This window comes from Lampetra fluviatilis, chromosome 19 (genome assembly GCF_964198595.1).
Source record: "Lampetra fluviatilis chromosome 19, kcLamFluv1.1, whole genome shotgun sequence".
Lineage (NCBI taxonomy): Eukaryota > Metazoa > Chordata > Hyperoartia > Petromyzontiformes > Petromyzontidae > Lampetra > Lampetra fluviatilis.
Window position 1 is genome coordinate 6692076 of NC_136293.1, and position 13522 is coordinate 6705597.

Genomic DNA, 13522 nt, shown 5'->3' on the forward strand with positions numbered 1-13522 from the left:
ACCAGGAGACGTAGTTAACATCTCACCACCGTGGCGCCCAAAGTTAGAGGCATCGTTCTGATTGGTGAGAAAGGTAAGCTGGCTCGGGCACGACACGTCACAGGAAGGAGATGGCTGGCGGTGTAGCCCAAGCAGCGAGGGACTGGTAGCCGAAGGAGGGAACCTCCCCCCAACATGGCAATGGGCTCTGAATTATCACTTAAAATATTGTAAATCTAATTAATATAAACGTGCCGTTAAAAACTACTACGATGCACGTAAATTAGTGTTACGTGAAAGATATCACGTTCGTGTGATTATTGCTGTTGGCTGTTACCTGGTGAGGTAAAGCATTTGATTTAATTAACATTTCGTAAACTTGGCAACCATACGAGACAACGCTTCCTCACACTGTGCCGGTCATGGCAGGTTGTTTGACCACACTTCACCGCAGTGGTCAGTCCAGGTTTATGCAGGGATGGGGGCCCAGGAATGGTTCAGATATCATGCGCCACGAGTGCTTGATCTTCTGACCAGGAGGTTGATGATCGGCATTTGCTCGCCGATTTGATGACATCTGTTGTGGGTTATCAAAGTCACAGGGTGGGGATCAATCACGATAAGGTCATCGTCTTCCACCTCAAACCGGCCGTATCCACACAACCCACGTAGAAGATGCAGGCACCTAATGTGCAAGTGTAAAAAAAAATCACAGACTCTTTATCCTGTGTGCGCTGCTGCGGCTACAAGCACCAAACAATAAACCACATTACTTAGCGCTGTCACGTACATACATTTGAAGGTGGTGGGTGGATGTGTGTGCTGGTGAGTGGGTGAGTGGTTAAGTGAGTAAACCGATGAGTGTGTGGGTGGCTGGGGTGAGTGTGAGCGAGTGGTTAAGCGAGCAAAAGGCTGAGTGTATGGGTAGCTGAGTGGATGGGTGGGATGGTGTTTCGGCAAATTCACACATGCTCAGGGCAAAGCAATCGAATGTCTAAAATCACTCCGAACCTGAATCTGTAATATCTTCGCTCTTCATTGCGCCGTTCAAACCAAAGCAAAAAAAAAACCCGATCGCTCGTAGTGTCCGCTAGCCGTGAGGCTGTAGAATCGAAAGTGAGGTGCCCGTGCCGGGTTCACTGCGCAGCGCGCGCCCACCGCCACCCCCACTCCGACCGCTCCGCGCCGCGCGTGCGTGGGACCCGCAGCAAACTCATCGCGATGCAAAACCTCCCACGCGTCCGTCCCACGAGCCCGTGGGCTAATTGTCTCGCAGATGATGATCAGCTGAGTGCGTCTGCCCATCCCGCACCTGGCGAGTACAAACAGCCACGGCTCGCGTCGCCACAAGCACGCAACGTACCCTCCGCACGGTGGTGGGTGACGGGAGAGGTGGGGAGGAGGGTGATGGGAGGGGGGGGGTATCTGACGAAGTTATTTGGGTTCCAGCGACAGACAATGACGGACAAGGCAGGCGCAGCCAGGAAGTTGTTTCTGCCGCTCGCTTGCATCACGCGGGACTGTCGCCAAGTTAACGTCTCTCGCCTTTGTTTGTCTGTGTGTGTGTGTGCAAATCTATTCCAATTCATTCCAATTGCGCGTTTCCTCGTCGAGTCGCCAGGTATCCGGTTTGGTGTCTCGCAAAGCGAGTGGCGCATGCAGCCTCGCGTTGTGAGACGATGGCTCACAGGAGCAGACATCACAAGATTGCATAGAACCGAGATTCCTTCAAGCGAGCTTTTCTTGTTTTATAAATGCACACATCAAGGGGCAAATGAGTTCTACCAAAATGTATTTTTTCTCTCTCCCTTTCTCGTCGAAATATCCTCAAGTTAAGTTAAAGGCAAACGTAATAAGATGGCTTTATCTTTGTTATACACTCACTCATTGGTGTCTCTGACCCACAAGACACCCAACCACCTCCAGAGCTGTGGCCTTGGGTTAATGGGACGGGTCGAGATGAGAGTACAGAAATACATGGGGGGGGGGGGGGGGGGGGGCAAACGCACAATCACCTCCCTAGGAGCCAGACCGCTCCAATGGGAGGGGGGGGGGAAGGGGGGTAATGGGGGACAGGGTGAGCGCGGGGCAGGGGGGGCAAGGGGGACCCGGTTCCCCCTTCTACCCCTACGAGAGGGAGCCGGCTCCCCCTACTGAAGGCTCAGCCCCAATATACACAACAACAACAAATGCTGGTACAATATTTAACTCTGCCAGTTCTGCGAACGCACACAATCACACGTGGGACGCCTTTTCCTCAAATACACCCGGGGTGAGAGCCCGGGCACAACGCGCATGCAGATCGTATCGCTACTCATTCTGTTCAACGTTTATCTTTCGTTGAAAGATTTTTTTTTCATAGTATAGCCCCCCCCCCCCCGCGGCTGCCGCCCCCTTTTAAACAAGGTCATGCTACGAGGTTGCCCTCGAGTCAACCAGACCAGGCAACAAAACGAGCCCCAGACACACAACTCCGGTGGGCTGTATTGGTTGGTTCACTTAATTGCCCACGTGTCGTTGTAGGAGTGTTATTTGTCTTGGAAATAGACAACGCCGCCTACTGCATATGCCTGCGAAACCTCTGGACCAAATGCATTCCTCTGATCTTGTGCGCGTGTGATTTCTGATTTCCCACTACTCACGGCCAACGTCAGTGACAAATATCTGAGCCGGTCCTGGGCATCCTCTGTCAACTCACTGTATCAGTTAAAAACCATAACAAAGATTTGTCTTGAAATTGAATATTCACTGGAGCTTTTATTTTGGCCAATCAAAAGAAAACGTCAACTGGGGAGATGGAGCGATGGAGGCAGCTCATGTGCAGGTGCTAGATGGTTCGTTGAATCGCAAGATCATGAGAGATGGTGACGGCGTGGCGGAGACGTCATCCAGCAGTGAATTGTTCATGGCTAATAATGGTGACTCCAAAACAGGTTTTATTTTTGGGGGCGCAAACTCATGGAAAGAGTCATGACAAATGCCACCGCAGCTTGATGGATCAATCAGCAATCCGAGGCATGCTTTTGAAAATCAGTTTTTTTTTCTGATGTTGTCTCGCATTGTGACATAAGCTACACGCTAAAAGCGGGATACAATTTCTGAATTTAGACAAAATTACGTGGACTCGGAGCCACCCAGAGAGAAGAGGGACCAGGGGGGTGGGGTTATAAAATGAAAATGTTGTTTCTCCTGAGGCGAACAGAACAAAGGGCCCTGCAACTGGCCTGCATTTTTTTTTGGCATGAATAAAAGGGCCCAATGGGTTTTTTTTATATTTTGCCAAGTAAGGCCCCACTGAGCTATGTAGCTCTTTTTTTTAAGCGACCTGGTCAACAAATGATAGCTCAACGAAGTGGCTTATCACGTGGAAATATATAGCAGGCAATGAAACTCTAAACGCACGTTCATACTAAATGTGAAATGAAAAAAACCAGGTGATCAGGAGAAAAATCTACAGGGCAAATGGGAAAGAGACACGCAAACTCCAAATATACAGGCGTCAGGGTTGGGATCGAACTCACGACCTCCTGTATACCAGGCGAGGTAGTTATCATCTCCTAGCCACCATGGCGAATTCTGCTCAGGAAACTCCTGGAATTTATGAAAATCCCCAGCGTGGACTCTCCGAAAACCCGTGAGGCAATATCAGACATTATAACAATAGTTTAACACGTAGGCTTTCGCGACCAATATTATTCATAATCTACGTTTTTGGGTTTAGATCGCGTTATTTATAAATGTGTCGTAACCCTCCACCACCCGACACGGCCAATCAGTAAAAAGGTGTCACGTTGACAAAAGACAAATTAGTTCACTGCTTTAGCCCACCGGTGTGTTGAAGCGCGAAACCACAACATTTACAATTTGAGTACGACGTTTCGCTGGTAATTGCATCCAGCATCATCGGGCGAGTTGAAACGTCGTACTCAAATTGTAAATGTTGTGGTTTCGCGCTTCAACACACCGGTGGGCTAAAGCAGTGAACTAATTTGTCTTTTGTCAACGTGACACTTTTTTACTGATTGGCCGTGTCGGGTGGTGGAGGGTTACGACACATTTATAAATAACGCGATCTAAACCCAAAAACGTTGATTATGGATTATAACAATAGGTTTTTACGTGATTTATAATTTTATTTCTATGAATATTTTGTTATTTATTTATTTTTACCTACGTGACTTTACCGAACAAACCTGAGAGTACAATAGGTTTTACCCTTTCTGGCAGTAAAACAGATGTCAAGATGTTAAAACACCAAACGCAATCCATATTCAAGGCATCCTGTCTGCATTAACCACACGTACTTGTGGTGACCACAAGTACGTTGTCTTTGTGCTGTTCGCCTTTAGGCGTCCTCTGGTCTAACACTTTGAGACTAGGCTCAAAAGAAAGCTGTCTCTGGTGTGGACCAATCAGTTTCAAAAACAATGCCATTTATTATCAGAGCATGTTTTTTGTTTGCATGTTCGCCACAAGTACGTGTGTTTAATGCAAGACAGGATTCCTTGAAGAAGGATTCAGTTTGTTGTTATAACATCTTGACACAACTGTTTTATCGCCAGAACGGGTAAAACCTATTGTTATATTTTAATACTGGCAAGAAAGGTTCCATATAATATCAGATATTGTTCTTACAGGCGAGAGAAGAGTGCAACGGTTACGAGTGTGTCGGTGAACGGGGGGCGCAGGGTTTAAGGGGTGACCACGAAACTTCTGAATATGGACAAAATTCCCGAGCCATTCAGGGATAGCTCCCTATCAGTTGATTGCTCAATAGCTGGTAGTGGGGGAGGGGGGGGAGACGTATGCGAAGCCAGGCCCCACAAGGTGAATTAAATGCAGCTGTTTGTCCTACCACTATCTTTTCTGTCAAAGCCATCGCAACTTGCTGGAACGGTAATTTTCGCCCAATCAGGCTTGGTGTCATCTCCACCGTCTCATCCGTAAGAGACTGATCGCATTGGAACTTTCGCTTTGCCCTTCTAGCGGTTTTTATGTTTGCCGCTTACACCACCTACCTCACTTTGTCCTCTGATTCGTAAGCCATTGACCCAAACATATTTGGTTGGTACCCCTCATGGTGGAAAATGCTCACGATGATTATCTTGGAATATATTTTCTGCAGGTCACAGATGTGTGCAATTTCGCCATGGCAGCTATTTGTGAGACTATTGTTAAAATGCGGGAATCTGATGATTTTTTTTTCCAAATGATACGAAACATCTACGGAATATGAAAATGAATAGGAAGTATGCATGTAAAGCAGACGACATATATGCTAAGCCTCATGACAACGCTGCTTCCACAGCATTTGCCACCCCAGGCGGTATTGGTCATTTAAGTCTGTGAAACATTGTGCACGTTAGAAATTGTATTATTCTCAATACTGACCAACCCCCTTGGCTCGTGGGCTATATCCCTGTAGGTGAAATTCCTACAGCCATTGTGTTAATTGTGCATTTTGTTCAAGCTGCTTGCCTCTGAAACGTTGGCCAGCTGCCTGTGCTTGCAGGAATCCGACAGTGTTTAGAGGGCAAACGATTGCACGCCCATTGTTTTGACCTCCCTCTTTGTCTCGGAATTGGTATGCGTGCTGCGCGTGGTATGGATGGTATGGGTGGTACGCGACTCCGCAATGATTAAGGCAAGTGCTATTGATTAAGGGAGCTCTTGGCAAGACCCATGCTTAAGATGTTGTTTGAGTTAAAGCAGCCTTTCTTTGTATAAAAAAAGGTGTTGCGCTGTTCTGGCGGTGGTAGGGCCTCCGCTAGAGGGAGCTCTTACAGAGGTGATTTGGCCTACTCTTCCAAGTTGGACGGGGATCTGAGAAAGAGGCTGGACCTACCCGCACCCTACCTGAACACACATGCGCATGATCGACTGTGGTGGAACCATTTATATTGCTGGGTGGATACAGGTGGGGAAAGGGAGGGGTGCGAGGGGGGGATTAAGAAACTTGCTCCATAATTTAGACCACTAAGCCAAGGAGATCAAAATCAACCGCCAACCTCTGAAAGCCCAGGGTGCTAATCGTCACACCATGGTAGCATGCCATCATTTACTGAGATTAATATGAAAACATAAATACTAAAGAAAAGAGGCAAATGTAGTAATTTCGTTTTTTTACCCTTTTTAACCCAACCCCAACGAGTCTATTATTTAAATGTTTTTTTATTTTGCTCCCAAATGTATTAATGCCGTATGTTTTTGTAAGAATCGTAATTGTGTCAAGTGTCTGCAATTGCAGTTGCATTTTTACTTCAATTTAAAATAAAAATGTAATCCTTGAAAAATAATTACTAGTCAGTATTGAGTTAAGTGCTTGCTGGTAATTTTATACAAATGTTGCTTGAGATCGGAAGCCCTCGTCGGAAGTGCAGAGCCTCTGAAACGATTGGCTCCACATCTGGAATGCGAGGCATTCCACGCAAAGGCATCTGGAGCATCTCCGGCAGATTGAAAGAGCAACCGCGGTCTCATTTTCCACAGCCCGGAGGGAACCATACCGGCTCAGCACTGGCTCTGCCCTGGCTCTGGTCTGGCTCAGCACTGGCTTTGACCTGGCTCAGCACTGGCTCTGACCTGGCTCAGCACTGGCTCTGACCTGGCTCTGGTCTGGCTCAGCACTGGCTTTGACCTTGCTCAGCACTGGCTCTGACCTGGCTCAGCACTGGCTCTGACCTGGCTCAGCACTGGCTCTGCCCTGGCTCTGGTCTGGCTCAGCACTGGCTTTGACCTGGCTCAGCACTGGCTTTGACCTGGCTCAGCACTGGCTCTGACCTGGCTCAGCACTGGCTCTGACCTGGCTCTGACCTGGCTCTGCACTGGCTCTGACCTGGCTCAGCACTGGCTCTGCACTGGCTCAGCACTGGCTCTGGCCTGGCTCTGACCTGGCTCTGCACTGGCTCTGACCTGGCTCAGCACTGGCTCAGCACTGGCTCTGACCTGGCTCAGCACTGGCTCTGCACTGGCTCTGACCTGGCTCTGCACTGGCTCTGACCTGGCTCAGCACTGGCTCTGACCTGGCTAAGCACTGGCTCTGACCTGGCTCTGCACTGGCTCTGACTTGGCTCAGCACTGGTTCTGACCTGGCTCAGCACTGACTCAGCACTGGCACAGCACTGGCTCTGACCTGGCTCAGCACTGGCTCTGACTTGGCTCAGCACTGACTCAGCACTGGCTCAGCACTGGGTCTGGCCTGGCTCAGCACTGGCTCAGCACTGGCTCTGGCCTGGCTCAGCACTGGCTCTGACTTGGCTCAGCACTGGCTCAGCACTGGCTCTGACCTGGCTCAGCACTGGCTCTGACTTAGCTCAGCACTGACTCAGCACTGGCTCAGAACTGGGTCTGGCCTGGCTCAGCACTGGCTCAGCACTGGCTCTCACCTGGTTCTGACCTGGCTAAGCACTGGCTCTGTACTGGCTCAGCCCTGGCTCTGAACTGGCTCAGCACTGGCTCTGACCTGGCTCAGCACTGGCTCAGCACTGGCTCAGCACTGGCTCTGGCCTGGCTCAGCACTGGCTCAGCACTAGCTCTGACCTGGCTCAGCACTGGCTCAGCACTGGCTCTGAACTGGCTCAGCACTGGCTCTGACCTGGCTCAGCACTGGCTCAGCACTGGCTCAGCACTGGCTCTGGCCTGGCTCAGCACTGGTTCAGCCCTGGCTCTGAACTGGCTCAGCACTGGCTCTGACCTGGCTCAGCACTGGCTCAGCACTGGCTCAGCACTGGCTCTTGCCTGGCTCAGCACTGGCTCAGCACTGGCCCTGGCTCAGCACTGGCTCTGACTTGGCTCAGCACTGGCTCAGCACTGGCTCTGAACTGGCTCAGCACTGGCTCTGACCTGGCTCAGCACTGGCTCAGCACTGGCTCAGCACTGGCTCTGGCCTGGCTCAGCACTGGTTCAGCCCTGGCTCTGAACTGGCTCAGCACTGGCTCTGACCTGGCTCAGCACTGGCTCAGCACTGGCTCAGCACTGGCTCTTGCCTGGCTCAGCACTGGCTCAGCACTGGCCCTGGCTCAGCACTGGCTCTGACCTGGCTCAGCACTGGCTCAGCACTGGCTCTGACCTGGCTCAGCACTGACTCAACACTGGCTCAGCACTGGCTCTGACCTGGCTCAGCACTGGCTCAGCACTGGCTCTGACCTGGCTCAGCACTGGCTCTGATCTGGCTCAGCACTGGCTCTGACCTGGCTCAGCACTGGCTCAGCACTGGCTCTGACCTGGCTCAGCACTGGCTCTGACCTGGCTCTGCACTGGCTCAGCACTGGCTCTGCACTGGCTCACCACAGAGAGTCTATGTTCCCATAGCAACGCGGCCCAGGCTTGTGGCCTGGACCCGATTCTCAACCCGCGTCGCACGTATATTCCGTTGCCGTGACGGTGAGACAGGAATCCGTCTGGCGACACCCGGGTTGCCATCGAATGGCTTTACAAAATCACAACACCCTGGTTGAAACCTCGCTCCGTTGCTTTATCAAATGTTAGACGAAAGGAAGGCCGTGATAGACTTCGACACAATCAGTGATCAACGTCAAAATGCTGTTTTGCTTCAATTCAGCATCGAGGCAGTGCTCATCTGTGACAGCAGCGGAAATTCCACATTCTTAGGCGGGGGTGGCGGTTATCTCCAAATTGGTACGTGGTTTATCGAACCCAGAAAGATGATGGGCGGAGTAAAATCCCACCTCTAAGAAGACAGGCTGCCCAGTCGTCATGGAAACAAGGCCTATGTTGTCTTGTATCGGTTCTCAAAGTGAGGCACCGCAGCAACGGCGGATCGTATGTCTGCGCTCTCCACAGGGGTTCCCTGTGCGGCAGCTGTTACACTGCTGTGAAAATCCATCCTTGCTGCCTCGACCCTCTGAACAATGTGAGCCGGTCGGTGCACAATCGCGCAGCCGAGTGCCTACGTAAAAAAAGGTTAAAGGTGCAGCCCTGCATAACGTTTTGTTGTTATTGTTGTCGCTGCTGCTGCTGCTGCCCGTGCCACCGCAGGCCGGGAAGGGGCGCCACGCCGGTGAGCTCCGTAGTGCGAGGCGCTACTCTCGTGCTCTACTCTTCCAGACGTCTCGGAAGAAACGGGGAGTTACCCACTCGTTATCCTACCGCACACGACCTGCCTATCGACTGACAGCGGCGGATGGTGGGGGGAGTGGAGAGGGAGGGGTGGGGGGGCAATTTCAGAATCTTGCACCGCCGTTTAATCCACCACGCCGGGAGATTGAATCCACAGGGCTCACCCCCCCCCCCCCCCGATGTGCAAGTCCAACGTGCTGACCGTTACACGGTGACGGCGTCAAAATACCCCCAGGGCGCAGCGGTAAATACCTGTCAGGTGCCCTCGCTCGCCCCGCTGGGGATTGGAATGCGCGGTTTTGCTTATGCGCTCGCCGGCGCTCAACCAGCGACTTAATCTTTATCACCGGCATGCCCAACGTGTCACATGCCAAAGCGGCGAACCTTAATTCCATTGCTCGAAAATGTGGCGCTGGATTCTGACGTCTCGGCGATTGATGAGCTGCGCTTGCGGCGAGCGATGAAGCGCCGGATTTATACGCCGGTGGCTTGCCTGGGAGGGGCTCGTGGTGGCAGGCGAGTGGAGTTGTGGAGGGAGGGGGGAGAATGCTGTGGGGGTGGGGGCGGTTTGTGGGCTTGCTCAGCCGAGTGGCACCGCGCATGGCAATGAATGAGATGGGGGGGGGGGGGCAGCCGAGCGCTGGCAGCGTGCATCTCCGCAGCTCGTCGCTCTGTCACGGCGCATCAGAATGCTTTAGCCCTCTTCAATTTCATTCCGTCACCTAATGCCACTTTTGGCACCGCTCTTGCCGGCGTTCGAAGATTGCACGATTGATTGTTTTTAACAGCCCGGCATGGCCGGGATGATATTAATTTGTTTTTTTGCGCAATTTGTCGTGCAGTGGGGAGGGGGGCAGGCAGAGGGGAGGATGGATGCACAAGTGGGCATCATCTTTACAAGTGTCAATAATGCCTGCTGTTAGCCAAGGTACTGCACGTGCGCCGAGGCGCTGTGTGCTGTGCGCATTGAGCACGCGCTTTACCAATAAGGTCAGCGGATGCAAGATATTCTCGAAATTAATGCGTTTTCGGTCGGATAACTCCTCTGAGTGGCAGCCACAATGGAGTGTTCTTCTTGTGCCGCGGAGTCGGGGAATGGTTTTTGGAAAGGCACCAATTAGTAGCCGGGTACATCGACATGTTGAGCCGTGGATGGGATTCTAACGCACGAGAGACGCTTCCAACAAAGCTCCCGTAGCTGACCCCACTGCCACTTGAGATCGTTTCCATGCCTTGAGAAGGGTTACTCGTGAGTCCATTTGCATTCTCTGGGAACTCGACTCAATAGGAGGCGTAATGACCACTTCGAAGACCGCGCGCTAATTAACAATGCACCTAGAGTGTACTTGTAGGTTTACCAATATGCGAATGAAAAACTGATAAACTATGCTTTCAGGGGTGAACGCACAAGACTGTCCGGAAGGGTGGAGGGGTGGGCAGAGGAGGGCAAAAGGGCCAATTTTCTCCAAGTTTCACAGCAAAGGGAGCCCACGACGGGCATTGTTTTGTAGCGAATGAATAAGGTAACCCCGGGTCACATCCTGCCCCAGGCCTTCAGCCTCGGGCCTCCAGAAAAATAAAAAATAAACGAACCCTTGAGCAGCCTTGCGAACGTGGAGAGTGTAAATTGTCTCGAGCTGCTATCGGCCCGGCACAACCATCGTCCTGGCTTCTCATTAGGAGCGCCATCAGAGAACCACGTGTGACCCCGAGGCGTCTGATCATCGACGCTCCGCCGCAGAGGCCAGCGGACCGACCGCGCGAGAGGCGAGCTCCGTGCGAGCGCCTGTGCGTAATGCGCCAATGAGAGAGTCATTTTGTGCCATTTCGGGGGGGGGGGGGAAATAACCGCTCGCATTGCTCAGCGGCCGAAGTGGAGAGCGCCTCTCTCCGCCGCGAAGAGTTTTTCCTGCCGGCGCGAATGCATCGGGGCGCAAGGGTTGCTGCCGGTGACTGATTGCTACCTTCGTGCGCGTCTGGCAAGCGTGCAATTTAGCCAGAAGGGTCGACGAGCCTTGCGCCAGCTGGTCAAACGCTCCCATTCGAATGCTTGGCACCGTAGTTGGCACTTTTTAAAATGTAATTTTATTATTAAATGCACTTTCTATATTTTCTTGGCGCCGCCTCTGGGACGCGGTGTTGTCATCTGCTGATGTGTGCGATGAAAGAGCTGTTTGGCATTAATTGGAGTGGATGACTGTGAACGCTCAGCCTCTGCCAACCAAGCTGCCCCACCGCTTGCTTGGTGCGACGAACATGCACATCGAGCTACTTTTGTTATCACGGTTGCCGAGTAGAGGCCTAAAAATACCACAGGCCATCAAGACCCACAAGGCCAAGTGGCCATCAACACATTCACGAATGGAGTTTTAATAGATGAAAGTCGTTGTGCGCGGCTACACGACAATAACCTAAGGCCTCCATTTTCGTCTCCCACTTTCACGTCGTTTTGCAAATACGTTGCCACTTTATTGACACCACGACCCGATGAGCCTTGCCTCAACCAAAACTCACGTCGGTGACAGCATCGTCCATCCTCTCATTCAGTCTGCGCCACCACCACCTACCTTGTACATCACTTTGATTTACGTCGTTTCGATATCCGTCGTCCCACCTTTCAGGAATGCATTACCGACGTAAACCGGGGCTATTACTGTGCTTGGGAGATGAGATGGTGGGAAGGAATTTCAAAGTGGAGCAGTGGCGAGGACGGACATAAGGAGACTCGGAAGAGTTTTGACCTGCAGGGTAGTTACTGAACGCGGTGATAATGAGACAAAACAGCCAGTCGGGCAGAGCGAGTCCTCAGCATGATTGGAGGAATCAATGAGTGTGATTCACGGGAACAGTGACCGTGATAGTAGCAATATTTTAAGTGTTTTTTTATTTATTTATAGTGTGCCTTAGCTCAAGGCGCTTTATAACACGTTACAAAAAGCTGGAACAAAAAATTGAGTGTTTTAAGATGTCAGGGCGTCTGTAAGGGCCGAGGAATGAGTGACCTTAACGGAGGGCACACGGGGTCACGAAAGGGCAGAGGAGGGACGGGAAGGAGTGGAGGGGCGAGGGGATGGAAGAGGAATGGAATTGAGTAAATGTAGAAGAGTTTAGGTTTCCTAAGAAGAAACTAAGAAGGTTACAGAAGGGTTGACTGCTTAATGTAGACGGGAAGTGTGTTTCCAGTGGAGGGCTGCAAGGAGCGAGTGGAATGATTAGGAGACGGCTGTCCACCGGTGAGTGCATATTATTATAATTATCAGAGTTGTTTCTTTTTGTTTGCTTTTTTGACTACTTGTGTTGTGGTTATTGCAAACATGATACCTTGAATAAAGGTGTCAGTTTTGTACCAGTTTAAAAGGGTAAAAACCTACTACTATATTTTGCCACTGGTAAAAGAGATCTCATAGTGGTGAGTGCTTCATCGTCAGTCACCCTGACTGGCAAGTGAGTAACGAAGCATAGGTTCATTACCTCACTGTCGATTCTTCTGGCTCACAATGCGCGCACCGAATCTTTTGTCCACTAGAATTTGTTGTTAACTCGGGGTACATCCAGTGCTGGGTGATGGGCGCGTCGTGGGCGTTATACGACCATACTTCGCTACGCTCGTTATTCAGTGTTGATGAAGTCGGGGGGGGGGGGGGGGCGAGGCATTAACGGCGTGAGCGTAGAAGTATAGTACAACAATGGGTTTTGCTTCACTGCGCTCTGCGGACAACGTAGCCACGCAGCCTCTGACAACTGTTGTGCAAGCTGTGGACGTCCATTGCGCCATCATCCTGGCTCATCCTCTACGTAGCATCCGAGATCTGACGATATCGGTAGCAGTCTGGGTGGTTCAATTGTAGGCGCTCGCGTTAACGCCGCTCTGCAATTGTGGGTTTCCGCTCGCCTATATCTCACTCCTGGTGCTGCCCCCAGTAATTTAATCTTGCAGAGAGGGAGGTTTAAGTATCCTGTGGGAGGAATATTCACGTCAATTCCCTTCTGGCTGATTTTTTTTCCCCCCTTTTCATTCTATTTTATAGCTTCGCACATCGTCAGGTCGCAATGTTCTCAAGTGATCGGCGGTCTATTATCGACGCGAAGATCGGTCGATTATTTACCTTCGTTTTTCGACAGCCCTGCTGCTTCAAGATGAGAGGTACAACCCAGACTGACTAAACATGGCGAATGGCCTCCAGGTGTGTCGCCGACGGACTTATTTTGATTCAAAGCCCTCTTCATATGAATGGCCTAGCTGCAAGTTGATGGCTGGAGCTATGCCATCATCATTAACTTAACATTACAAGCGAGTTTGGTGTCTTCTGCGCTATGAGAATGAGCATTTGCTGAATTCTAAAAAGGCGTACGCTTGTAAACTGATTACTTGATCCGATTAAAACAAGTTCTTTACATGTTTCACATCATTTGCAATGCGAGTGGTTCATTGCTTTCGTTCGAGGTTGTGCCTGTCAAAATTCCT